The sequence below is a fragment of the Marmota monax genome, unplaced genomic scaffold (genome assembly GCF_021218885.2).
Source record: "Marmota monax isolate L192 unplaced genomic scaffold, Marmota_monax_Labrador192_F-V1.1 WCK01_AAM20220418_F8-fsc00005, whole genome shotgun sequence".
NCBI lineage: Eukaryota > Metazoa > Chordata > Mammalia > Rodentia > Sciuridae > Marmota > Marmota monax.
This window is the reverse complement of record NW_026692254.1, coordinates 21,645,880-21,672,687: the sequence shown is the minus strand read 5'-3', so window position 1 is coordinate 21,672,687 and position 26,808 is coordinate 21,645,880.

The following is a 26,808-nucleotide window of genomic DNA, read 5'->3' as shown; positions in this document are numbered from 1 at the left end:
CAGTTTCCACAGGACAGTATCTGGTGAGGCTCTGGCTCGGCCTCACCCCTCCAGGCACTGTGGACTCTCCTTCCTCCAATATGGCATATGGTTCTCCAAGTACAACCTGGGTTCATAGCAAGGATTCAGCCTTCCATGTGGGGCTTTGCTTTGCCCTTCTTCCTTTACTTTTTGAGTCTTAGTAAACAGATCTTGAAGTCAAAGGACCCTCAGCCAATGTCACCAAACCACCAGGGCAGATGCAGTAGGCTCCCGGCATTAGCTTGACAGTGAAACCTAAATATCCTGTAGTGATGTTAAGTCCCTAGTGACAAACGGAGGGTGGTTGTGGATTTGGAAAGGGTAACTTGTCGATGGTGTGCCCTCCCTCACTGTCTCACAATCCAGAAAGCTTGAGTGAAAATGCAGTTGGCATTGACTTCCCTCTTTGCTGCCCTTTGAAGTTTCCTTCTAGGCAGTGATGTGATAAGAGAGAGAGAGAGAGAGTGTGTGTGTGTGTGTGTGTGTGTGTGTGTGTGAAGCATCATGGACCCCTGGTTGGCTTATCTTGGTCACAAAGAAGCCAAGGAAGAAAGGCATCATGCCAGGACTTCTTGATCAAGTGAGACTCACTCTTCTTACTGATCATGTTTTTAAAATTCTCCTCATTTGACCCATTTTATTTCTATGTAACATATCACCTACAAGATATTTCCCAACATAAATGTCTTTCTCTAGCGCCACAAAGAAGATATTCTTCTCAAATATTACATAAACCAAAAAATTCCCTTTTAGGCTATTATAATGCCTAAATACATCTTACTGCTCAAATACAAAGAGCATCTGTTTTGTCATTGCACAGAGCTGAGTTCAAATCTGGGGTCTATCACTGCAGAGCTGTGAGACTTGAGCTCTCTGAACCCCAGTTGTCACTGCAGAAAACAGGACAGTAAAACTCCCTTCACAGAAGAGCTAACATGAACCGGTAAAGATGACACATGCTGTTTCTAGTGTAGTATCTGCTACATACAGAGCCCTAACCAATTTGAGGTCATCTATTCTTTTCTTTGAAGGAGAAAGCATGATAAATGCATATAGCCCCCAAGAGTCCGCTTGAGTTTGTAATAGAAACCCATTGAAACCAATAATTTAGGGACTTGGAACATTTTACTCAAATAAATGGATTTGGATTTAATCCTTATTTGCGAAAAATGTAGCCGAGATTGCTGTTGTTAGACCTTAGTCTTTACAAAGTAAATGGAGAACATTATATTAAATATTGAAAAAAATATACAGATCTAGATGTTAAAATAACAGACATATTTTGAGTTAAATATCAAAGTGTGATATGTTCCATTCACATTGTTCCATTTAGGGGTCTGATAGATGAACCCTTTGCCTAAATTTAGTTGATTTTGATTCCTCATCAGAGATCTCAGTGATAATATATCACCCAAGTTAGACTATGGGTGTGAGGATTAGAAGAGGTAATGGTAAATACTTGGCAGACAGAATTCACAAGCAAATATAGCTCTGATTATTCCTCCAACATATTGTAGAAAGGTGAAGAATGCAGAGATAGAGCAAATCAAAGAGAGTAATTTCTTTAGATCAGTGATTTTCAATTGGGACAACTCTTATTTTCTTTTCATGAGATACTTGGCAGTGTCTGAGCGTTATTTGTTGTTATTGCTAGGGTGGCAGGGACAGTAGGTGTGGGTGTGCTACTGGCACCTGGTGGGCAGTGGCCAGGGATACTGCTAAGCCTCCTGCCCTGCACAGCACAGCCCCCACAGCAAGGAACTCTCTGGTCCCCAAGTCATAGTACCCAGTGCAGAGACCCTGCCTCAGCTGCAGCTTGTCTTTGTCAGGTTCTATGTGAGAAGGGAAAATTTTGATTTCTTCAGTAAATGAGAACAATGATTACTAAAGTCACAGGTTTTGCAAGTATATCTACCCATGATCTCTCAAGAAAATAATATAGAATTTAATAAAAATGATTTTAATATCACTATGTTGGCATATTTTATTACAATGGTGACAGAGTGGTCATGTTTTTAGGTTTTAATAAAAAAAAGATCTAATTTGTATGCTGTAAATCTGAAACTGCTCTAAAAATAAAATCTTTTTTTTTTTTTTAAAGAAAGTAAATGAAAAAGTGATTGTGATCAATAGAGCTTTGCGATTTGTCTGCAAATCTTGTAAGTGAAAGTTATGGTCAAATGAGTTCCAGCAATGAAACTTATTTTAAATAAGATTATTCAAATTTCCACATCTTTTCTCATCAACAAATTAAACAACATCAAAAAGGAACTCTCACTTTGATTTAATCAGATCTGGGAATAAAACCCATCACTATCACACTGTTCAAGATGAGAAGTTAATATGTTGGCCAAATTAAGATTCTGTGTTTTTAATCCTTTTGCTGTCCCCCCACCCCCAGTTCTGCACGTATTACTTTGTTGGTCATTTAACCATTGGGCCCCAGTTTACTCAGAAAAATAAGAAATCAGACAAGCAACCTCATTAGGAGCTCACACACCAAGATTGTATGCTCTTTAGTATGGAGATTCCTCAGAAAACTTGGAATGGAACCACCATTTGACCCAGTTATCCCACTCCTCAGGGTATACCTAAAGGACTTAAAATCAGCATTCTACACTGACGTGGCCACATCAATGTCTACAGCAACTCAATTTACAATAGCTAAACTATGGAATCAACCTAGGTGCCCTTCAACAGATAAATAAATAAAGAAAATGTGATATATATACACAATGAATAAGAATGAAATTATGGCATTTGCCTGTAAATGAATGGAACTAGAGACTATCATGCTAAGAGAAAGAAGCCAACCCCAAAGAACAAAAGTCTGAATGTTCTCTCTGATATGTGGGTACTAACATACAATAAAGGGTGGGAAGGGAAGAATAGAAGTTCATTGGATTAGACAAAGGGAAATGGGGGCAGGGTTGGGGCAGGATGGGGGTAGGGAAAAGGAAAGACAGAATGAACCAGACATTCCTTTCCTCTGTTCATATATGAACACATGACCAGGGTAACTCCACATCATGTATAACCACAAGAATGGGAAGTTATACTCCACGTATGTACGATATGTCAAAATACATTCTCCTGTCATGTATAACTAAAAAGAAGAAATAAATTTAAAAGGTAACACAAAAAGACATAAAAGAAAAAAGATACTATGCTCTTGTGGAGAACTGTGACGTGCGTGCATCTGGGTTATAGGGGAGACATTTTGGGTGGGGGTCACTATTAGAGTATTGTTGAGACATGAAAATGCTTCGTACTTATGGCCCCCTCTGGAATACAGGGGGACCTCACCACATCCTCCTTTTGTTCCTCCCAAATATTTGCCAAGACATTGTGAACCTGTCCTCTACAGTACTTTTTCCTTTGTTCTGGTGTCTGGATCGCAATTGATTGGGCGACATTGGCCTCAAGTCTCTGCCTCCTGAGGCTTTGCCTAGGAAGGCTGCTAAGGGGCTTGGGCACCATCTTGATCCCAGCAGCTAGGGAAGGTGTGGAGGCTTTAGCTGTCAGTGAACATGACCCTGCCCCAGACTCCTGACTGAACTTGGTTCTTCATGAAGGATGGAGACAGGTGGAGGCGGGTCCTCAGCAGCATCCAACATCAGATCTGGGAAAATTCAGAGAAGAGAACTGTGATGTAGTATGACAGTAGCAGCCTTTGTAAGGCATCCTTTCGGCTAGCCCGTGTGTAGTTCCCTCCCATAGTGCTCTGGCTCAGCTAAATAACCGTCTACAGTCAATTGGATATTGTTATGGTTTGGATGTTAAGTATCCTCCAAAAGCTCATCTGTGAGACAATGCAAGAGGTTTAGAGGAGTAATGATTGGGTTAAGAGAGCTTTAACCCAATCAGTGAATCAATCCCTGATGGAATTAACTGAGTGGTAGCTGAAGGTGGGTAGGGTGTGGCTGGAGGAGGTGGGTCATTGGGTGTGTGCGCCTTTGGGCTATATATTTTGTATTTGACAAATGGAGTCTCTCTGCTCCCTGATCATCATGTGACCTGCTTCTCTCTGTCACACTTTTCCACCACGATGTTCTGCCTCACCTTGAATCCCGAGGAATGGAGCCAGAGTCCTATGAATTGAGACCTCTGAAACTGTGAAGTCTCAAATAAACTTTTCCCCCTTTTAAACTGGTTCTTGTCAGGTCTTTTAGTCATGGCAGCAAAAAACAAAAAACAGACATTATTATAATGATATGAGAAGAAGCTTGATAAAGCCTGGGTTTGAGACTTGCTCTTTGGGAACCCTGAGAAACAGAGAGAAACCCAGGAAACAGAGCATCGTCAGTCGGGAAGACCAGTCCAAGCATACCGAGGACTGCAGCCATGAATGAACCCAGGCAAGAAGGTGAAAGAACAGCTCAGCTGAGCCCAGCTCCTAATCACCAAAATTGGGGGCAATAAAAAACACTTGGTTGGTTGGTTATAAAGACATTGATAATCTCTAGGAGCTGATTGGTTATTTAGTCACTGGCTTGTGAGGTCTAGTGGGCTGGGGAAACCAGCTCAGGCTCCCGCCACCCTAGTTATCTGCATGCCCGCCAACCCCTGATGCCCCGTGCTTTTAATATGGAGTGTTGTTTTTTTATGTCATGTGGAAAGAAAAAAAAAAAAGCAAAAACCGTTGTATGTGTACAATTATGAGAAAATATATTTGTTTCTGGATACAGGACAAAAACACAGGAAAATTAAAAGGTTAATCCATTGGGACAATGAGCTTGTGAGTATATATATATATATATATATATATATATATATATGTATGTATGTATTTAAATTTTGTTTTCTCTGTTATTCTGCTTTTATACAACAGTATACAGTTTTTAAAGAATAAAGAAAAAATTCCAATACTTGCTCCAGAAACTACTTATCTGAAGCACATTTTTATCTGTGGAAAAGCACCCAGCACAGAGTAGGTATTCAGGAACTGCTAATGCACAGAAGAATGAATGAATAAATAAGTGAATGAACAAGTGACCAGAGAACCCCCACCCGCAAACACAAGTTAAGACGAAATATGCACAAGGCTTAGGCGGGGTGTCTGGCACCTGGCAAACACTTGACATATCAACCATTGCTATGACCCTCAGGTGTGGACCAGCAGGTCAGCTGCCCTGTGTTTGCCATGTTTTGTATGCATCTCCTCTGTGCTCCCACAGTGTCCCGTGCCCATTGCTCATGACACTGCATCAGTTTGCTCCTTCATTCACCCCTCTGACTCCAGCACTTCCACAGCTGGCTATCTCCAGGGCTCAGGACAGAGCCTTGCAGAAATTTGGTGTTTAACAGACAAATGGAGAAAGAGTTTATGCAGCATGACTGTTCACGTTACAGAAAACCTTGAAGTCATGGACATCACACCTTGCCCCTTGAATCTTCCCAGCACAGGGACTTGCTATGCAGTTGACAGTCTAGCAAAGCAAGCTATGCGAATTCCAGAGCTAGTCATGGCAGGCAATCAGGACTTTACCCAAATTACACCTTACCCAAGTTACACCCTGACTCAGTTTCCACCAGCTCTTGATTATTTGAATTATTTCCACCAGCTTATTGATTATTTGGATTATTTGAAACTTATCTCCAGAGCCGGTGCTCCTGGCTCAGGTACATTTCTAATGCCTTGCCATCTCTCTTCTCCTCACTTCAGATGCCCTGCAGCAGGGCCCTGGCTCCTTTCTCTGTCCCCCACATAGTCTCATTCCCATTCTTCCCTCTTCCGACGTCTGAAATTTGGTGAGGGACCATTTAGGGGTGAAGTCCACCTGTGGCTTAACCATAGGAAGAATGGTATGGAGATGAGGTGAGGAGCAAGGTGCAGGTAATTTTATACTTCAGGCTCAGCCCTTCTAATTTCTCCCTTTTTAAAAACATTTTTTTTTCTTCTCTGTAATTAAAAAATAATAACTTATTCTCGGTAAGTTGTTTTTTGAATGGGAGCCTAAAATACTATCACTGATAAAAAATTGCATCACTATGGAAAAATATCCTCCCCCCAAAAAGTAAAACTGCTGAATGGCCATAGAATCTTTCTATGTGTTGTATTGGAACTCCCCATTTTGGTATTTGTCCCTAAGGAAGACTAGAGTTTTGTATCAGCAAGGCTGAGAGTGTCCAGGAGCTGAAGGAATCTCTCCGGAACATCACAAGATGGGAATTTAGCCCCCTTTTCTACTAACATCATCTATTATAATTTCTTTAGTTTTTAAGCTTATAGAAAAGTTTAGTGCATTACTGACCTATGGATACATTTCAAATATGGATGTTCATCTCAGCCCGAGAAGCCCAAGAACTATGGAAGACACTTCCACAGTTCCATCTTGAATGTTTCCCTAAGACCTGTCTGTTGAAGGTTAATCCCCAGCCCACGGTGCTATTGGGAGGTGGTGGAGCATTTAAAAGGTAGAGCCCAGTGGGGTATGTTCAGGTTGCTGGGGGCATGCCATTGGAGGGCATAGTGGGTCCCCAGTCTTTTTCTCTTCCTCTTTTGCTCCCTGGCCATGAGATGAGCAATTTTCCTCTATTAAACGCTCCCACCATAATGTGCTGCCTTACCACAGGCTCCACAGCAACAGGGCCAACAAATCGTGAACTATGATCCCAAATAAACCTTTTCTGTCTTTAAGTTGATTATCTCAAGTGTTTGTCACAGTCATGGAAAGCTGACTATCAAATACACACAGAGGTACATGACCAATGAATAATGAGAACAAAGTAAACCAAGTCAAATAAACGTGTGTCACTCTGTACCTTGAACTTCTTTTGAATTGAGGTTTATAGAACTAAAAGGAAGATGAGATATTGGAAATGGTCTATTTTCAATGGAGAGTCTTCTCTTTAAAACCACCAACCAATTTTAATTTCAGGCTTGTTATAATCTTAATTGTTCCATGGATATTGAGGGAGACTGGGTTTACTACTATTTATTTGAACTAGGGTTCAAAAGGGTTCCACTAATTTAAATTCCAAGAACCTAGCGATTTCTGTTGTTTATGGAGCATTGCTCTATGCTTAGCCCTTGCTAAGCACTTCAAATGCACGGCTTCATTTAATAATCCCAATAACTTTAACAAGTCGGTATTAGTATCTTCTTAGAGATGAGGAATCAGGCCGGGAGGCTTTACAAACTGCCCAAGATCACTTAGAAGTCAGAATGGAACTGGGATTTATAGAAACAAAAAGTCCATTCTTTTAACTTCTGTTGCCTTCTAAAATGACAGTTGATCATCTTTGAAAAAAATGTGTCACCTGAATCCTGTTGAAAGGGACAAATATGCAGTTTAAGGAATAGATATTAGACTTTTAGAATAACTAACTGTAAGTTTTAGATTTATATTTCTTTGTCCTCATGTGAGACCCATGAAGTAATGTTGTTGTGATGCTGGTGGCAGATAAAGCAAATTCTCTACCAAAAATCTCTGGGTCCTTCCATGGTACAGGGTGCTCCTTGAGAAACGGTACTTACTTTCTTTTTTTTTAATTGGTTGTTCAAAACATTACAAAACTCTCGACATATCATATTTCATACATTAGATTTAAGTGGGTTATGAACTCCCATTTTTACCCCAAATACAGATTGCAGAATCACATCGGTTACACATCCACATTTTTACATAATGCCATATTAGTAACTGTTGTATTCTACTACCTTTCCTATCCTCTACTATTCCCCCTGCCCTCCCCTCCCATTTTCTCTCTCTACCCCATCTACTTTAATTCATTTCTCTCCTTGTTTTTTTTTCCCATTCCCCTCATAACCTCTTATATGTAATTTTGTATAACAATGAGGGTCTCCTTCCATTTACATGCAATTTCCCTTTTCTCTACCTTTCCCTCCCACCTCATGTCTCTGTTTAATGTTAATCTTTTCTTCCTGCTCTTCCTCCCTGCTCTGTTCTTAGTTGCTCTCATTATATCAAAGAAGACATTTGGCATTTGTTCTTTAGGGATTGGCTAGCTTCACTTAGCATAATCTGCTCTAATGCCATCCATTTCCCTGCAAATTCCATGATTTTGTAATTTTTTAGTGCTGCGTAATACTCCATTGTGTATAAATGCCACATTTTTTTATCCATTCATCTATTGAAGGGCATCTGGGTTGGTTCCACAGTCTAGCTATTGTGAATTGTGCTGCTATGAACATCGATGTGGCAGTATCCCTGTAGTACGCTCTTTTAAGGTCTTCAGGGAATAGTCCGAGAAGGGCAATAGGTGGGTCAAATGGTGGTTCCATTCCCAGCTTTCCCAGGAATCTCCATACTGCTTTCCAAATTGGCTGCACCAATTTGCAGTCCCACCAGCAATATACAAGAGTACCCTTTTCCCCACATCCTCGCCAGCACTTGTTGTTGTTTGACTTCATAATGGCTGCAATCTTATTGGAGTGAGATGGTATCTTAGGGTGGTTTTGATTTGCATTTCTCTGACTGCTAGAGATGGTGAGCATTTTTTCATGTACTTGTTGATTGATTGTATGTCCTCCTCTTAGAAGTGTCTGTTCAGGTCCTTGGCCCATTTGTTGATTGGGTTATTTGTTATCTTATTGTTTAATTTTTTGAGTTCTTTGTATACTCTGGATATTAGGGCTCTATCTGAAGTGTGAGGAGTAAAAATTTGTTCCCATGATGTAGGCTCGCTATTTACCTCTCTTATTGTTTCTCTTGCTGAGAAAAAACTTATTAGTTTAAGTAAGTCCCATTTGTTGATTCTTGTTATTAACTCTTGTGCTATGAGTGTCCTATTAAGGAATTTGGAGCCCGACCCCACAATATGTAGATCGGAGCCAACTTTTTCTTCTATCAGACGCAGAGTCTCTGATTTGATATCAAGCTCCTTGATCAATTTTGAGTTAACTTTTGTGCATGGCAAGAGGAGGGGATTCAGTTTCATTTTGTTGCATATGGATTTCCAGTTTTCCCAGCACCATTTGTTGAAGATGCTATCCTTCCTCCATTGCATGCTTTTAGCCCCTTTATCAAATATAAGATAGTTGTAACTTTGTGGATTAGTCTCTGTGTCCTCTATTCTGTACCATTGGTCCACCCGCCTGTTTTGGTACCAGTGCCATGCTGTTTTTGTTACTATTGCTCTGTAATATAGTTTGAAATCTGGTATCGCTGTACTGCCTGATTCACACTTCCTGTTTAGAGTTGCTTTTGCTATTCTGGGTCTTTTATTTTTCCATATGAATTTCATGATTGCTTTATCTATTTCTACAAGAAATGCCTTTGGGATTTTGATTGGCATTGCATTAAACCTATAGAGAACTTTTGGTAATATCGCCATTTTGATGATGTTAGTTCTGCCTATCCATGAACAGGGTATATTTTTCCATCTTCTAAGATCTTCTTCTATTTCTCTCTTTAGGGTTCTGTAGTTTTCATTGAATAAATCTTTCACCTCTTTTGTTAGGTTGATTCCCAAGTATTTTGTTTTTTTTGAGGATATTGTGAATGGGGTATTTTCCCTCATTTCCGTTTCAGAAGTTTTGTCGCTGATATACAGAAATGCCTTTGATTTATGCGTGTTGATTTTATATCCTGCCACTTTGCTGAATTCATTTATTAGTTCTAGTAGTTTTTTTGTAGACCCTTTTGGGTCTTCTAGGTATAGAATCATGTCATATGCAAATAGTGATAATTTAAGTTCTTCTTTTCCTATTTTTATGCCTTTAATTTCTTTCGTCTAATTGCGATGGCCAGTGTTTTGAGAACTATATTGAATAGAAGTGGTGATAGAGGGCATCCCTGTCTTGTTCCAGATTTTAGAGGGAATGCCTTCAATTTTTCTCCATTCAGAATGATGCTAGCCTGAGGCTTAGCATAGACAGCTTTTACAATGTTGAGGTAAGTTCTGTTATCCCTAGTTTTTCTAATGTTTTGAACATAAAGGGGTGCTGTACTTTGTCAAATGCTTTTTGTGCGTCTATTGAGATGATCATATGGTTCTTATCTTTAAGTCTATTGATGTGGTGAATAACATTTATTGATTTCCGTATATTGAACCATCCTTGCATCCCAGGGATGAGTCCTACTTGATCATGGTGCACAATTTTTTTGATGTGTTTTTGTATCCGATTCACCAGAATTTTGTTGAGGATTTTTGCATCTAGGTTCATTAGAGATATTGGTCCGTAGTTTTCTTTCTTTGATGTGTCTTTGGTTTCGGAATCAGGGTGATGTTGGCCTCATAGAATGAATTTGGAAGTTCTCCCTCTTTTTCTATTTCCTGAAGTAGCTTGAAAAGTATTGGTATTAGTTCCTCTTTAAAGGTTTTGTAAAACTCTGCTGTATACCCATCCGGTCCTGGGCTTTTCTTGGTTGGTAGTCTTTTGATTGCTTCTTCTATTTCATCCATTGATATTGGTCTGTTCAAATTGTGTCTATCCTCCTAACTCAGTCTGGGCAAATCATATGACTTAAGAAATTTATCGATGTCTTCACTATCTTCTATTTTATTGGAATATAGGTTTTCAAAATAAATCCTAATTATCTTCTGTATTTCTGTAGTATCTGTTGTGATGTTGCCTTTTTCATCCCGTAAGTTAGTAATTTGAGTTCTCTCATTTCTTCTCTTTGTTAGCATGGCTAAAGTTCTGTCAATCTTATTTATTTTTTCGAAGAACCAACTTTTAGTTTTGTCAATTTTTTCAATAGTATCTGTTGTTTCCATTTCGTTGATTTCCACTCTGATTTTAATTATTTCTTGCCTTCTGCTACATTTGCTGTTGTTTTGCTCTTCCTTTTCTAGGGCTTTGAGATGAAGTGTGAGCTCATTTATTTGTTGGTTTTTTCTTTTTTTGAGGAATGACCTCCAGGCGATGAATTTCCCTCTTAAAACTGCTTTCATTGTGTCCCATAGATTCCGATATGTTGTGTCTGTATTTTAATTTATCTCTAAGAATTTTTTGATTTCCTCCTTTATGTCTTCTTCAATGAACCCACTGATCATTCAGTAACATATTGTTCATTTTCCATGTGATGTAGGATTTTTCCTTCCTTCTATTATCATTGATTTCCAGTTTCATTCCATTATGATCAGATAAAATGCATGGTATTATCTCCACCCCTTTATATTTACTGAGGGTTGCCCTATGGCATAATATATGCTCTATTTTTGAGAAGGATCCATGCGCTGCTGAGAAAAAAGTATATCCACTTGTTGATGGTTGATATATTCTATATATGTCAGTTAAGTCTAGGTTATTGATTGTGATATTGAGTTCTATAGTTTCTTTATTCAACTTTTGTTTGGAGGATCTGTCCAATGGTGAGAGAGGTGTGTTGAAGTCACCCATAATTATTGTGTTGTGGTCTATTTGATTCTGGAACTTGAGGAGAATTTGTTTTATGAATGTCGCAGCACCATTATTTGGTGCATAAATATTGATAATTGTTATGTCTTGTTGGTGAATGGTTCCTTTTAACAGTATATAATGTCCTTCCTTATCCCTTTTGATTAACTTAGTATTGAAGTCAATTTTATTCGATATGAGGATGGCCACCCCTGCTTGCTTACAAGGACCGTGTGCGTGGTATATTTTTCCCAACCTTTCACCGTCAGCCTGTGTATGTCTTTTCCAATCAGATGTGTCTCCTAGAGGTAGCATATTGTTGGATTTGTTTTTTTAATCCATGTTACCAGCCTATGTCACTTTATTGGAGAGTTTAGGCCATTAACGTTTAGAGTTACTATTGATACATGGTTTGTACTTCCAGCCATGTTTGATTATTTATCTTTTTTTTTAAATTTAGTTTGTTTCTCCATGATTAGCTTTCCCCCCGCCCTCTGTCTTTACTGAGGCACTTCCCACTGATGGTTTTGGTTATTGTTTTTCATTTCTTCCTCGTGTAGTGTTTTGCTCAAGATGCTTTGCAATGCTGGTTTTCTGGCTGCAAATTCTTTTAACTTTTGTTTATCATGAAAGATTTTTATTTTCTTGTCGTACCTGAAACTTAATTTTGCTGGATACAAAATTCTTGGTTGGCATCCATTGTCTTTCAGTGTTTGAAATACGTTGTTCCAGGATCTTCTCGCTTTCAGTGTCTGTGATGAAAAATCCATTGTTAACCTTACTGGTTTACCCCTGAATGTAATCTGCATCCTTTCTCTTGTAGCTTTTAATATTTTCTCTTTGTTCTGTATATTGGATATCTTCATAACAATGTGTCTTGGCGTTGGTCTACTGTGATTTTGTATGCTTGGTGTCCTGTATGCATCTACAATTTGTATATCTGTTTCCTTTTTTATTTCTGGAAATTTTTCTATAATTATTTCATTCAGCATGTTGCTCATTCCCTTGGTTTGAACCTCTATACCTTCCTCTATCCCGATGACCCTTAAGTTTGGTTTTTTTATGTTATCCCATATCTCTTGGATGTTTTTCTCGTGATTTTTTACCAGCCTTTCTGAGTTGGCTAGACTCTTTTCAAGATGATATATTTTGTCTTCATTATCTGACGTTCTGGCTTCTACTTGCTCCACTCTGTTAGTGATACTCTCATTTGTGTTTTTCATTTGGTTTATGGTTTCCTTCATTTCTAGAATTATTGTGTGATTTTTTTTTATAATCTCTATCTCCTGATAAAGATGCTTAAATTCTTCTTTTATCTGTTTATGTGATTCATTTTTAATGTGTTCTTTCACTGTTTGAATTTGCTGTCTCATATCCTCTTTAAGGTTCCATTCCATCTGTCTAAGGTAATCCTTGAGTTCTCTATTTGACCATTTTTCTGATGCCTCTAGGTCCTCCTGAATATTTAGGCTGTCCTGCATTGTTTGTACTCCTTTTCTTCCTTGCTTTTTCATGCTGCTCATGTTACTTCTTGTTCTGTTTGACTGCTGAGTTACTGTTTACTCCTATAAATTTATTTGATGCTTGGGAGGAAAGGTATTAGAAGGGAAGGGAAGAAGTCACTGAAGAGAATGAGAGTAAGCAGGTAGAATTCAAGGAAGTTGCAATATGGAAATTGAAAAGAAATGAAAAGACAAAAGAAAAAAATAGAAAAGAAAAAAAGAAAAAAATTTAAAAAAAGAAAAAAAATTAAAATTAAAATTAAAAAAATAATAAAAAATTTTAAAAAAAATTTGAAAAACAACAAAAAAATGAAAATGTAAAAAAACCCCAAATTAAAAAAAAAATTAATAAATGCAGTCTTAGAGTTTGATTAACTTCTCTTCCAGTAGGTGGAGCTGTTCCCACCGGGCCAAGCTTCTCCTCTCAATACGCAGGAACCAATCACTGTGCAGCAGTTCCTCCTCCCAGACTGGGCGGGTTTCCAATCCTGAGTGCCTAGAGCCTTCTCTTGTGTCTAGTCACTTCCCCACTTTTCCTCAAGCCAGGCCCCGCTCACCGGTGATGCTCACCACAATACTGGCTACATGCCAGGTCTGCTGCTCTCGGGAGCCCTGTTTTCATGAACGACTGGGCACACTCTCCCTGTTTGCCATTCCCTCAGACCCTAAGTTTGTATAGCTTGAGGCTTTTGCTTGCCCTCCGGTAGCCATGCCCCCAGTAGCTGGTGCAAGAGACCTCAGTTGCCAGCACTGGTGGGAGCGGTAGCAGGGAGTTCCGTGCCGCGGGTCCCGCGCCACTCCTGATTCCCTCGGTCTGGCTATCGCGCTCACAGGAGAGCTGGGAGGGGCCCTTAAGTTTTACCTGCTGTGTGGAGAGGGAAGGCTAGGGGTGTCGCCGCCGGTTTCAATGGAGTTATCTCCTCCGCCGCATTCTGGTGACGTCAGTTCTCTGCCATGGTGGTATCCCATGCAAATGGCAACAGTTCGTTCCCTTTGCCAGGTGACCAATGCAACGGGTGGGTCCTGACTGGCACTCCCAAGCTCCGTTTCAATCCTTTGGCCACTGCCTATGAAAGCTCGGTTGGCATTAACCTCTGTAGGTTCAGAAGGGCCGACCAGTTGTTTCAGCGGGATCGTTTAGTGCTGAGTCACAGCAGTTTGTCTGCGAGAAGCAGGCGAACGGGAGCTTGAATTCAGCCGATCTGGGCTCAGTGTGTGTTCTGAGAGGCCCAGACTGTTCGCCCTAGATCCACGTCAGCTCAGCATTGCCTAGTGATCCTGAGCAAACAGCATTTAGACGGTTTACGGCTCCCTATGCCCGCGCAGCTGAAGAGGTCAGAGACTTGATCTCTCTGTGCCCGCCGCCATGTTGGATCTCCTCAAATGGTACTTACTTTCACTTGTGAATGGAAATGATGTTGGTGGCACCTTGGTGGAGGTGGCTAAGCAGGACCTGTGCCTTCTCCACCTATTTGCTGGGAGGTGACACCAAGGTGAGCTTAAAAGCTACCTTTAAGAGATGGTGGAGGCTCCTTCGGGGTGGTCTCTGCAGGCCTTACCCCTCCACCCCAACAGGAGCAAACACAGGGCAGCCTGTGGGTGGGGACCACACTTTGGTTGTGAAGACATTGCAATTGACGGCAGCGTTGGTTCTTTGTGGCAGCAGTAGACATTACCCTAACAAAAATTATACCTCTGCTGGAGTTCAGGAGAAAGTGGGTTCAGTGCTAACTGAAGAAGTTGATGGATCCACTGGGAAGAAGGCGGGGCATGCCTCTCCACTTCGCCAGAGGGGATTTTCCAGTTATATAGTTAACAAGAGTCAGGTTGATGATCAGGACTTATTTTAAATATGGAACTGGTGGGAGGGGGTGGAGAAATGGTGTGTGGGGCTGGAGGTGAGGCTCAGGGAGGAACTGAGCTAGAGGCCTTCTTGTTTCTCTGTAGTTCAATCAGTACATTTGCAATGATAAGAGATGCTGGGGAGACAGGGAGGGGTAATGTTAGATAAAGAAGAAATGAACTGAAGTGGATGTCTTCAAACTGAGTGAGAAGTACCTGGCTGAATGACTTTGCGAGAATCTTTAACAACACATGATTCCTGCAGCCAGACAAGATGCCTGCACTTTTCTGGTTCCAAAATCTTGGATCCTTCTCTGCAAAATCCAGAAGATTAAAAGCACCCCCTCCTCACCCTGGCCCCACGCAAGTACACACACACTGCCATAAAATAAAACTCACATTACTTTCCTTATTTGTAAAGATGTGTTTTTCTGGGCACAAAGGTGATTGAATATTGATTTGGTTAAAAATGGATACTGTCTCTCTCTGTTTAAACCCTGTAGTTCATCTTCCCTCCTGTTCTCCACATCACTTCTATTGCATTTTCTGAAAATCAATTTAATTAAGACCGTCATGTACAGTTTATTGAATTTCATCTGAAGAATAAATGATAATAAGAAAAACTGTTCAACCCTATAACCAAGCAAACAGATATTTGGATACTAAGTTTGGGGAGAAATAAAACTAATGTTCAAATGTTAGTTAATGGGAACACTCTGTTTTGCAGTGCACTGTTGGAGAACACATTTTTATTTGATAATGGAAAATATCAAGTCACATAAAGCAGCGGTTGAAGTCACTACCTAAGGTCTCTCTCTATATATATAATTTGTGGATGGGTCTAGCTCTCTTTAACCAGGTAGTTGCAATACCAGATCTATTTCAGAGAATAGTTGCAGAAGTATACCTTCTATTATCTAATTTGTCAATGGAAACATTACTTTATCTGATGTTTGAAGAAAGAAATCCCTGAAATTTTGACTCAGTGTAAAGGAGAAAATTTTCTTTGGTCTTAAGAGAGAAGAAAGGGAAGCCAGACTTTCTTCTCTTGGGCAAGAGCAAGGAAAATAGCAGTAGGTGACCAATCATCTCTCCCGAAAAGCAAGCCCATTTTAAAAGCAATTACGTAGTTTCCACTGCAGACAGTATCAGGGCTTCTCCACTTTGGCATTACTGACAATTTTTAGATGGGATAATTCTTTGTGGTGGGATCCATCCTCTGCATTATAGGACATTCAGCAGCATAAAGGGCCTTTGTCCCCCCAGATGACTGCAGCAACTCGTCCTAGTCATGATAGTCAAAACTGTCTCCAGGCATTGCCAGATATTTCCTGAGAGGCACAGTTGCTCTAACACAGGGCAGTGAAGTCATATAAGTAATCGAAAAAAAATTTTTTTGTTGTTACATAAAAAAAGCAGAAGAAAATAATTTAAATATCTAATTATATGAAATATGATGATTGCAACTATAATATGAAATTGAGGGCTGGGGTTGTGGCTCAGTGATGGAGCACTTGCCTGGCATGCATGGGGCCCTGATTTTGATCCTCAGTACCACATAAAAAGAAGTAAGTCAAATGGGGTGTTGTGTCCAACTACAACCAAGAAAATAAATAAAAAAAAAATTGAGGTATTTTACATTCACTTTTATTTCTGTACAAATTCTCTGAAGTCTAGTGAGTATTTATACTTATTTATATACTTAAAGAATATCTTGAGGCCAGAGGTGGTGGTGCATACCTGTAATCCCAGCGGTTTGGGAGGCTGAGGCAGGGGGATCCCAAGTTTAAAGCCAGCCTCAGAAAAAATCGAGGCACTAAACAACAACTCAGTGAGACCCTATCTCTAAATAAAAATACAAAATAAGGCTGTGGATGTGGCTCAGTGGTCAAGTGCCCCTGAGTTCAATCCCTAGTACCAAAAAAAAAAGAATATCTTGACTCTTAGGAGCCACATGTCAAGTGGTCAACAGCCACAAGTAGTTAGTGGCAACAATATTAAAAAGTAAAGTTCTAAAGCTACAAACACAGGAACTGGCTCTATCTTTTGACTTCTAGTTAATTGAATCTATAAATGTCTTTGTGTTTCTCTCTCTCTCTCTTGATGTATGTATGTGTGTGTTTCAGTGCTGGAGATGGAACTCAGAGCCTTGCACATGCCAGGAAAGTATCACTGAAATACATAATTGAGCTACTTTCCTTTTTAAATTTTTAAATTAAATTAAAATTTTTTTTTAAAAAATTTTTGTGGCAAGGTCTTGTTAAGTGGCCTAGGCTGGATTTAAACCTGAAATTCTCCTGTCTCTGCCTACTGAGTAGCTGGGATTATAGGGTGTGCCACTGTACCTGGCTGTCCTTATATTTTTTAAGACCAATTTAGGTGAGTTTATCTCCTCCTTCTGGCTGACGGTGTCCTAATATTCACACACATGGCTCTTGTTAATTAAGACATTAAAATTCTCAGCTCGATATCTTTGCTAGCGTTTATTGTGTGAGCTTTGGCCTATAGTGGCCAACAGCACTCCTTATGTGGTTCTAAGGAGTTGCTTCTGTTAAGACAGCAGGGCATGGCGAGAGAAAGGGATTCAGTTTCATTTTGTTGCATATGGATTTCCAGTTTTCCCAGCACCATTTGTTGAAGATGCTATCCTTCCTCCATTGCATGCTTTTAGCCCCTTTATCAAATATAAGGTAGTTGTAGTTTTGTGGATTGGTTTCTGTGTCCTCTATTCTGTACCATTGGTCCACCCGCCTGTTTTGGTACCAGTACCATGCTGTTTTTGTTACTATTGCTCTGTAGTATAGTTTGAAGTCTGGTATCGCTATACCGCCTGATTCACACTTCCTGCTTAGCATTGTTTTTGCTATTCTGGGTCTTTTATTTTTCCATATGAATTTCATGATTGCTTTCTCTATTTCTACAAGAAATGCCATTGGGATTTTGATTGGCATTGCATTAAACCTCTAGAGAACTTTTGGTAATATCGCCATTTTGATGATGTTAGTTCTGCCTATCCATGAACAGGGTATATTTTTCCATCTTCTAAGATCTTCTTCTATTTCTCTCTTTAGGGTTCTGTAGTTTTCATTGTATAAGTCTTTCACCTCTTTTGTTAGGTTGATTCCCAAGTATTTTATTTTTTTTGAAGATATTGTGAATGGAGTGGTTGTCCTCATTTCCATTTCAGAGGATTTGTTGCTGATATACAGGAATGCCTTTGATTTATGTGTGTTGATTTTATATCCTGCCACTTTGCTGAATTCATTTATTAGCTCTAATAGTTTCTTTGTAGACCCTTTTGGGTCTGCTAGGTATAGAATCATGTCATCTGCAAATAGTGATAATTTAAGTTCTTCTTTTCCTATTTTGATGCCTTTAATTTCTTTCGTCTGTCTAATTGCTCTGGCCAGTGTTTCGAGAACTATGTTGAACAGAAGTGGTGAGAGAGGGCATCCCTGTCTTGTTCCAGATTTTAGAGGGAATGCCTTCAATAAAATGGATCAAGGAGCTTGATATCAAATCAGAGACACGCCGTCTGATAGAAGAAAAAGTTGGCTACGATCTACATACTGTGGGGTCGGGCTCCAAATTCCTCAATAGGACACCCATAGCACAAAAGTTAATAACTAGAATCAACAAATGGGACTTACTCAAACTAAAAAGTTTTTTCTCAGCAAAAGATACAATAAGAGAGGTAAATAGAGAGCCTACATCCTGGGAACAAATCTTTACTCCTCACACTTCAGATAGAGCCCTAATATCCAGAGTATACAAAGAACTCAAAAAATTAGACAATAAGAGAACAAACAACCCAATCAACAAATGGGCCAAGGACCTGAACAGACACTTCTCAGAGGAGGACATACAATCAATCAACAAGTACATGAAAAAATGCTCACCATCTCTAGCAGTCAGAGAAATGCAAATCAAAACCACCCTAAGATACCATCTCACTCCAGTTAGATTGGCAGCCATTAGGAAGTCAAACAACAACAAGTGCTGTCGAGGATGTGGGGAAAAGGGTACACTTGTACATTGCTGGTGGGACTGCAAATTGGTGCAGCCAATTTGGAAAGCAGTATGGAGATTTCTTGGAAAGCTGGGAATGGAGCCACCATTCGACCCAGCTATTCCCCTTCTCGGTCTATTCCCTAAAGACCTAAAAAGAGCATGCTACAGGGACACTGCTACATCGATGTTCATAGCAGCACAATTCACAATAGCTAGACTGTGGAACCAACCTAGATGCCCTTCAATGGATGAATGGATAAAAAAAATGTGGCATTTATACACAATGGAGTATTACTCTGCATTAAAAAATGACAAAATCATAGAATTTACAGGGAAATGGATGGCATTAGAGCAGATTATGCTAAGTGAAGCTAGCCAATCCCTAAAAAACAAATGCCAAATGTCTTCTTTGATATAAGGAGAGTAACTAAGAACAGAGTAGGGTCGAAGAGCATGAGAAGAAGATTAACATTAAACAGGGATGAGAGGTGGGAGGGAAAGGGAGAGAGAAGGGAAAATGCATGGAAATGGAAGGAGACCCTCAGAGTTATACAAAAGTACATACAAGAGGAAGTGAGGGGAAGGGGAAAAATAATATAAGGGGGACAAACGAATGTCAGTAGAGGGAGCAGAGAGAGAAGAGGGGAGGGGAGGGGAGGGGAGGGGAGGGGAGGGGAGGGGGGATAATAGAGGATAGGAAAGGCAGCAGAATACAACAGACACTAGTATGGCAATATGTAAATCAATGGATGTGTAACTGATGTGATTCTGCAATCTGTATATGGGGTAAAAATGGGAGCTCATAACCCACTTGAATCAAATTGTGAAATATGATATATCAAGAACTATGTAATGTTTTGAACAGCCAACAATAAAAAATTAAAAAAAAAATACAGCAGGGCATCTGCCTGCGTGCCCAGTGTCTGCAGATTTGGCTTTCCCACGAAGGCCTCTCTCCTCTGTGAGTCATGCTTGCTCCTCTTGGCATTTTCTTGAGCCCTTGGTCTGACTGCAAAGTCCTGGCTTGTTCCTTCCCTCCATGCAGTAGTTCCTAGCTTGTGAGCTCCTTCCATGGGTTCAGCATGTTTTGGGGTGGCAGGACTAGCACAGACAAGTGGGAGATGAGAATTCTCTTCAAGCTGAATGAGCAAAATCAAGGCCGCTTTCTTGACTACAGCTGGGAATCGCAGTAAAACCAAAGGAGGGAATTCTTGCAGAGCGTCAATATCAGAAACCAACACAAAATTTATCAGGAACTTGCTTCAGGACATTTCCCCTCCCAGATGCAGCAGGTTTATATAATTGAAAACACTTGGATTTTCAAAACCAGGAATATCAGAAAATTCTCATAGCCTAATCCCCCCTCTCCATTTTACAGATGAGGAAATGGTGTAGAGGGGTTAAATGACCTACCCAGGTCTATGCGGTGTTGGTAACGGTTTTAGGACCATAATCTTTTTCCTTGGTTCACACGATGTTTCCACCTCAAATGCTCCCTCCCAATTTTTAGAGTCTATTCAAATAAATCCCATAACAAATAAATTCCCAGGAATTTTTTCAAATAAATTCCCAGGAATTTTTCAAAATAAATATTATTTATTAAAAATAAATATTATTTCAAATAAATTCCCAGGAATTTTTCAAAAAATTAAACATTTTCTTTTGAAGCAATTTTAGATATACTTAAAAGGTGCAAGAGTAGCACAGTTTCCTTGTACCTGTTGCCCAGCTTTCCATGTGATGATCAGCATCAGGAAGTTGGTGTTGCACAGTACTAACTCAGATCTTCTTCAGAGTTTATCAGTTTTTACATGTACTCTGATTTTATCCATTCTATTAAACTTTATCACATATTGTGACTATCACCATAATCAGGATGCAGAACCGTTGATCAACCCAAAGAAACTTCCTTGATTCCTTCATAGTTATGCTCCCCCCATTTCAGTTCCTGACACTGATCTCTTCTTCAGCACTATAAATTTGTTGTCTTGAGAGTATTATAAAGGGAAGTGTACACTACAAACTCTGGAAATATGCTTCTTTCACACAGCATAATGTCCTGGAGACTCATCTAATTTTTGCAGGTAAAGTTCATCCCCTTTTCTTTGCTGACTTTTCCATCCCTATGAGGATGCAACAGGGCTTGTTTAACCAGTCACCTGCTGAAAGACATTTGTTTTGTTTTTCAGTTTTGGAAAAAAAAAAAAAAATATATATATATATACACACACACACATTATGAACATTACAGATTTCACTTTAGTCATTTTCCAGTGCCATAGGTTGAGCTTTTGATAATTATTATTATAATAATTATTATTTTGGCCATAACTCTTAGTTTGTAAGAAACTTTATCTACCTGGCAGGAACAGAAATGAAAGAATCAGGCTGAAGATTGTTAGTTTCCCAACCAGGGACATAATGTTCATGATGAATCCTACTGACTTCATGGGCCAGACATATCATCAGGGAAGAAATTATCATTAAGATCAGTGGGTTTTTTTTTTTTTTGGTACCAGAATTGAACCCAGGGGAGCTCAACTACTGAGCCACGTCCTTAGCCCTTTTTCATATATATATATATATATATATATATATATATATATATATATATATATATATATATATATTTTTTTTTTTTTTTTTTTTTTTTTTTTTTGAGGAGGAGACAGGGTCTTGCTAAGTTGCTGAGGGCCTTGCTAATTTGCTGAGGCTGGATGTGAACTCACGATCCTCTTGCCTTAGCTTCCTGAGCCCCTGGGATTATAGACATGTGTCACTGCACCCTGTAGATCAGTGATTCTTAGAGGTCCTGAATCTGACAGCTTTGGTGTCACCTGGGAACTGGTCACACATGTAGACTTCTAGGACCCTCCCAGACCTCTGAGTCAGCACCTCTGTGGGTTGAGCCCAGCAATCTGTGCTCCAACCTTCCAAGAACGACTGCCTAATGTAACAGCTGAGAGACTTCATGTTTGCACCCAAAAGAGGTCCAGGGGCTGTGCATATGCAGGCCCCGAGTCCAGGGAGGCTGATCTCCCTCTGTCCTCGTGGGCACTGGTCGGAGGCTATGTTTTTGCTTGTTTGTTTTATTTTGTGCAGAGAATGCCTGGTGGGTCCACTTAATTTGGCACATTTTAGAACAACTTGTGTTATTAGACAAGGTGGAAACACGGATGATTAATGGAACCTCAAAGGCGCAATGGGGATGTTGTGCTGTCAAAGAAGGAAGCTCTTGGGAGGCCCCTGTAGATCAGTGGATATTTTTCATTTGAATAGATATGTTCATAACACATAAAAGACTCTTATGTAGATGGGTTTTAGGGCATTAAGTGTACCAGGTTTAGGAGATTTAATAGAATAAGATGCATTCTGGCCTTAGGCAACATTAAGAAGCAGGGAAAAGATAGCTTTGTAGGTTTGTTTCTGTTTTTCAGTTTTTCCCTTGGTTCCCTAACCCCCTTGTTGAGATTTTTTTTTTAAATCTTTTTGTGCAATTCTACTCTTTCCTCCTTCCTTGCCTCTCCTCTCCCAGAGTGTCAATCAAAATTTATTCTCTTCTGTGCAAATCACTTAGACCCTTTTCTCTGCCAGGTGACACTGGATTAATTAGATAAGTGAATCCCTCAATTTTGTAATGAATTTGGCAGATTATCCCAAAGGCATGCTGTCACTCTGTTACCTACTCCTTGCTCTTCTTTGGGAATAAAATATTGCAATCTGACAGGGCAGGGTAGGTATTCCGGGCAAGCTGGAGGAGGCATATGGGTGCTAATCTTCCCATCTGAGTAAATAGCTCCAATTACCAGAGGATGCCAACTGGCCAAGTTTCTCTCCTGTTGATAGTTCTTTTGGATGTGAAGGATTTGTGTATGTGTGTGTGTGTGTGTGTGTGTCTAGTGGTCCTGGATGATGGGGAGAAAAACAGATGCATTAGGAGGAGTAACGTGAGACTTTATCTTCATTTGCCACATCTAGGGGAAGTTGTTTCAAGTTAAAAGTTAAAGGTTGAGGTCAGACTAATCTCAGTCATGTTCTTTCTTTCTTTCTTTCTCTTTCTCTTTCTTTCTTTCTTCTTTCTTCATTTTTTCTTCTTTTTTTTTTTGGTGTGGTCTGTTCCACTTTGGTCATCAGTACTTTTGAATTCATTCTGATGCGTTAAAAGGCAAAAGCTCACAACTGGGTCGCACTTACAACTCTTCAGTCTTTACTGGGCAAAGTTTTTCCCCCAGGCAGGAAGGGGGCGCTGAGGGTGAGGTGAGGTTACTTACGTGCAAAGACTGATACCAAGGCACAGACCAGAAGTTTTGAGGGACAAGGGATGAGCTCCCTGGCTTTATCCTAACTCCTGAATAAACTTTTTAAAAAGAGTCTTTGTGTGCTTGTGTGAATTGGAATTCCAGCTCTGCATTACCCCTTCCCCCAGAGCACAGAGAGAATGGAGGGGCAGTGAATGATGGAACTGCCTCTTAGAGCAGATTCTAATTTCTTTCTGTGAAGCCTGCCCTGAAATTCAAAGAAGCATTATTTCATCCAATTTAAAGCCCTGCCTGACGCTGAATGGGCAAGCACCTAATTTCACCTCTGTGGGCAATTGGTAAGCTTTTTGTAGTAAAAGAAAGAAGAAAAGAGGATTCTGGAGGATAATTGAATGAAAATCCCTTTAAGGTGCCAGAAAACAGCTCCCTTCCAAAAGGGATGAAACGAGGTCAAAATATATTTGTTAAAAGTGTGGGGCATGAAAGCCTTAATTATTTCTTTGCAAAGTCGTGTCTTTTAAAGACTTAAACAAAAGCTTCAAGAAGGTAGAAGCTGGGAGAAATTGTCCGTGGCTTTAGAAAAGGTGAAGTCAAAGGAAGGCAATTACTGGTTAACAATGGTATGTTAACAGGGATGGTTCTTACGGACAGGCCCCTGCTCTGGGTTTGGGATGAGACCTAGGAAGACTGCCTGGTGGCCTGCCCAGGTGTTTGCCCATGAAGAAGTGGGAGGGAGGAGGTCTGTGGGCAGATGTGATGAGCAGGCTGGGAAGAGAGCTGGGTTTGCTAAGAAAACCAAGAAATTATCCTTATTTCTACCTTCTAAGGAAAATATTATTTCTCATGAAGTAAAATGGTGGTTGGCTGCAGTGAATGCTCTCTGGCTTTAGTCAGATTTGTATCTTTAATCTGCAATCCCTCATTGCTAGCCTCCAGATCTTATGCATATTCTTTGACCCTCATCTTTCTCACTTGTAACATAGGGGAAATATTAATCTGCTGCAGATGGTGACAATTACTTCATGCTCTATCTAAGAGAGGACAGGTGCGCCACAGGTGGTGGTTCTCTAAATGTCTTTTCTAAATCCCCCTCTGCTTGGTTTGACTGGTGGGCAGGTTCCCTGCAGCATGGTGGATTCCTGGTCTTGAATTCATAGAGTGAAGCTTGCTGGGGATGCTTATCTCATACACTGACAGGCAGTCTCCTGGGAAGTGCCAGGAGCTGTCAGCTTCTCTTCCTCTCTCCCTCCAGACCCAGACTACCTGTGCACTGACTTTCCCAAATACCCAGGTTCCAGATGAACAGAGTCCTGGAAAGAATTTGCGTTTTTGCTCCCTGCAGGGCAGTATTTTTCTTCAGGAAAGGAACTGCACTGGCTGAAGCAATTCATTCTGTGCCTTTGGATTGCCATGCCCTGCAGAACTTGTCCACGAAGTGTTCCAGTTTTTGGGTTTACTCTGTTTTGAGATTCAGTCAGGAGCTCTTTCTGGCTCCCCATCAATCGCTTTCATGGCAGGAATTGACAGTCCAACTTGAACGGTCTCTCAATACCTCTTGCTGCCCTTCCTGATTGACACAGCACTCTCAGAGCTAGGGTCAGGTCACTGTGTGGGGCTCCTGGCCAACCAAGCTGTGCATTAGCAGTGGGCAGATATTCTTGTGGGTGGAAAGGGAATGGGGAGCCCCTTTTCAAGGAGTCAGGAGGCTTCTTTGAAAAGATCACCCAGCCTTGTTGAAAACAAACACCCGCAGGACTGTCAGAGTAGTGGATGCAAACATTTCTTGAGGGTTTCAAAGACTGGATGGGTTTCAAAGCTTTTGAGGAGATCATTAACTCAGACACAAGGGCTTCCATCATGTTTGCTGCTTTTCAGGCCTTGGTCTTCTTTGTTGGCCCTTAAGAAGTCAAATAGAGTCTTTTTCTAGCAAGAATTGATAAGAAGTAGCAATTCTTTCCTACTTTTCCAACTGATTCAGTAAAAGGGGTTTTCTGGGTGATGTGATTTTTTTTAAGCTCTTTGGGAAGGCTGGGCACATTATCAGAAATATAAACATAGAACTTGTCCTGGTAGAAACGCTGGATTTTTTACAGTAACTAGGTGTCTTTGGACACAGAGATTGAGGAATGTTAGACTAGTGGCAGCGGTAAAATTCCCTTTTAATCTAGGATTCTATTGTCACCAAAATTTGAACGAGACCACTCCTTGGCTAGAGGTCTCTATGAAGCTCAGTGCAGGAGATGCCCGCAACTGCTTTTCCAATTGTTTTGGATTTCCCTAGAGCGTGCAAGTTCTTTCATCCCGTTGTTCATTTCATCCCCTTGTTCCTTGTTCCCTCTTCCTTTTCTGTGCTACCTTCCCCTTTCCTGTTTCTTCCCCCTTTTGTCTCATTAAGGTTAAGTGCAATGGTTTTGGTATAATCTGAGTCTTAAATGTGTGTGTGTGCTGGAAGCCTGATTCCTAATGTGGTGATGGGAGAGGCAGGACCAAGTGGGAGGTGTTAAGTCATTGGGGACATGACCTTGGAGAGAATGTAGTTCTCAATGGATTCTAGTTAGTGCCTGTGAGCATGAGATGCTATGAAAGAGCAAGCCTGAATCTCTCTGGCACATACTCCTGCCATTGAAATACCATCTGCCATGTTGTGATATAGTCAGGGAATACCTGAACCTTCAGAGTACAGCAGTGCCGTGCTTCTGAACCCCCAGAGCTGTGAGCTAAGTAAACTTCTTTTCTTTATTAAGTCCCTAGCCTCAGCTGTTTTATTATAGCAATAGAAATGAACTACAACAGTAAGTTTAGCTGTATGTCTTCCTGATTAGGGCCCTATTATGTTAATTATAACAAATATCCTTGACTCTCCACACTTGTAAGAGTCTCACACTTGAGTGAAAAATTTGCATGCAGCTCTCACAGGTCTGACCTCTATAAGGAGTTGGCAGGGCCTTGGGTGGATCCAAAAACAGATACGGGAATGAATGTTCTCTGAGGTAGGCTTGGTATGCACCTGGGATTGTCTTCAAAACCAGAGGCAGAAAAGGGTTGGCTAATTACTTTTTTGTTTTTTTAAATATTTTTTTTGTTGTTGTAGTTGGACACATTTGTTTTATTTATTTGTATTTATGTAGGGCTGACGATTGAACCCAGCACCTCACACGTGCTAGGTGAGCGCTGTACCACTGAGCCACCACCGGAGCCCCTGGCTGGTTACTTTTAGGAGTTATCTTGAACCCCACTTATCATGTGTGTTAGTATAAGCCACTCTAATCAGAAATTTCCTTGTGGTATTTCCTTGATCTTAAAATACAGTATGCTTTGGCTATAAATTTCTATAGTAAAAGGGCCCACATAGGCTGATGTGAGTCAATTTGAGTGTATATATGGTGCAGAAAATTGAGATATTTTGCTTTGTGACTAGAAACAAGTACAATGAGTTTGTTTCCATGACTCAATCGATTACTTGATTAATTTTTTTCATTATACTTATTGAATGCCACTATATGCAAAGTACTACTTTAAGAACTAGAAGGAGAGAGGGGAATATTATGGTTTGGATGTGAGGTGTCCCCAAAAACTCATGTGTGAGACAGTGCAAGGTTTAGAGGAGAAATGATTGGGTTATGAGAGCCTTAACCTAATCAGTGAATTAATCACCTAGTGGGATTAATTGAGTGGTAATTGAAGGCAGGTGGGTTGTGGCTGGAGGAGGTGGGGCACTATGGGCGTGGATCTGGGGTATATATTTGTATTGGTCTCTCTCTCTGCTGACTGATCATCATGTGAGCTGCTTCTCTCCACCACCCTCTTTTGCCTTGACGTCCTGCCTCACCTCAAGCCTTGAGGAATGGTGTCTGCTGTCTATGGA